Source organism: Cicer arietinum, unplaced genomic scaffold, assembly GCF_000331145.2.
Source record: "Cicer arietinum cultivar CDC Frontier isolate Library 1 unplaced genomic scaffold, Cicar.CDCFrontier_v2.0 Ca_scaffold_6405_v2.0, whole genome shotgun sequence".
In the NCBI taxonomy this organism is placed as follows: Eukaryota; Viridiplantae; Streptophyta; class Magnoliopsida; order Fabales; family Fabaceae; genus Cicer; species Cicer arietinum.
In genome coordinates this window covers 3,835-5,000 of record NW_027340052.1, presented here as the reverse complement: position 1 = coordinate 5,000, position 1,166 = coordinate 3,835, and positions in this window count along the sequence as shown.

Here is a 1,166-nt window from a genome sequence, read left to right as displayed (position 1 = left end):
TTCATGAAATTTTGCACGAATGTTCATAAACCCAATATTAATCTCCTCAAAAAAATTTGGAATTTTTTGACAAACGGTGAATTTTTAAAAAATTATATAAGGGGCACATTTTCGAGTTGAGGTACCTAGACTTGGAATTTTTTCTTGAAATTTTACAGGGACGTTGTCAATAATTAAATAACACTTCCCACAAAAAAATTGGAATTTTCTGGAAAGGGATTATTTAATTATAATTTTTTAAAGTGCAGAAAATATTAAAAATATTATTAAAAAATATTTAAAAAATTAAAAATATAATTATGATTAAAATTTATCATGGGACTTGCATCATAAAACACATAACATGGACATCAAAAAATTCGTTGAAAACAAAATTTGGATTGCGTTACTAAGTGACTCGTGACTAGGGGCTCGTGAGTCGCGACTCGTGACTGGTGACTGGGGACTGGGGGCTCGTGAGTCGCGAATCGTGACTGGTGACTGGTGACTGGGGAATGGTGACTGGGGACTGGGGACTGGTGACTGGGGACTGGTGACTGGTGACTGGGGACTGATGACTGGGGGCTCGTGAATCGCGACTCGTGACTGGGGGCTCGTGACTGGGGACTGGTGACTGGGGGCTCGTGAGTCGCGACTCGTGACTGGTGACTGGGGACTGGGGGCTCGTGAGTCGCGAATCGTGACTGGTGACTGGTGACTGGGGAATGGTGACTGGGGACTGGGGACTGGTGACTGGGGACTGGTGACTGGTGACTGGGGACTGATGACTGGGGGCTCGTGAATCGCGACTCGTGACTGGGGGCTCGTGACTGGGGACTGGTGACTGGGGGCTCGTGAATCGCGACTCGTGACTGGGGGCTCGTGACTGGGGACTGGTGACTGGGGGCTCGTGAATCGCGACTCGTGACTGGGGGCTCGTGACTGGGGACTGGTGACTGGGGGCTCGTGAATCGCGACTCGTGACTGGGGGCTCGTGACTGGGGACTGGTGACTGGGGGCTCGTGAGTCGCGACTCGTGACTGGTGACTGGGGACTGGTGACTGGTGACTGGGGACTGATGACTGGGGGCTCGTGAATCGCGACTCATGACTGGGGGCTCGTGACTGGGGACTGGTGACTGGGGGCTCGTGAGTCGCGACTCGTGACTTGTGACTGGTGACTCGTGA